Source organism: Pteropus vampyrus, unplaced genomic scaffold (genome assembly GCF_000151845.1).
Source record: "Pteropus vampyrus isolate Shadow unplaced genomic scaffold, Pvam_2.0 Scaffold320, whole genome shotgun sequence".
NCBI classification, from domain to species: Eukaryota; Metazoa; Chordata; class Mammalia; order Chiroptera; family Pteropodidae; genus Pteropus; species Pteropus vampyrus.
This window is the reverse complement of record NW_011889101.1, coordinates 221,440-221,779: the sequence shown is the minus strand read 5'-3', so window position 1 is coordinate 221,779 and position 340 is coordinate 221,440. Positions and strand designations below refer to the sequence as shown.

Below are 340 nucleotides of genomic sequence, written 5' to 3'. Positions count from 1 at the left end.
CGTCCCCTCCTTGGGCATGATAAGTCCCGTCCAGACTGGGCCTCCAAGCTGCCGGCCTCTTTGGGAACTGGCCCGCCTTGTCTCGCCCACTGGGCCGGGCAGTGTGGGCTGCAGGCCGTGAGAGCAGAGTGTGTGCGAGCGGCCGGCCCAGCGCCTGTGCCCGTCGGCTCCCGTGGGCCGCTGGACAGTGGTGCCGAAACGGGCACGTGGAGCCCGGAGAGGCTAGCCTCCCCCGCCCGGAGCGGGGCGTCGGGGGTGTGGCCCCAGCCTGGGGGGACTGCGCCAAGGGCCATCGCACGCAGTGAGAAGGTCACTCACCCTCAGGGCCAGCTTTCTGGGA

General features: G+C 71.2%; 1 protein-coding gene across 1 annotated transcript in view; it reads left to right on the top strand.

The window, feature by feature from the left end:
• Positions 1-340, top strand: part of PACS2 (phosphofurin acidic cluster sorting protein 2) — a 70,770-nt gene that overhangs the window by 30,281 nt on the left and 40,149 nt on the right. The gene's annotated exons all lie outside the window — the stretch shown is intronic.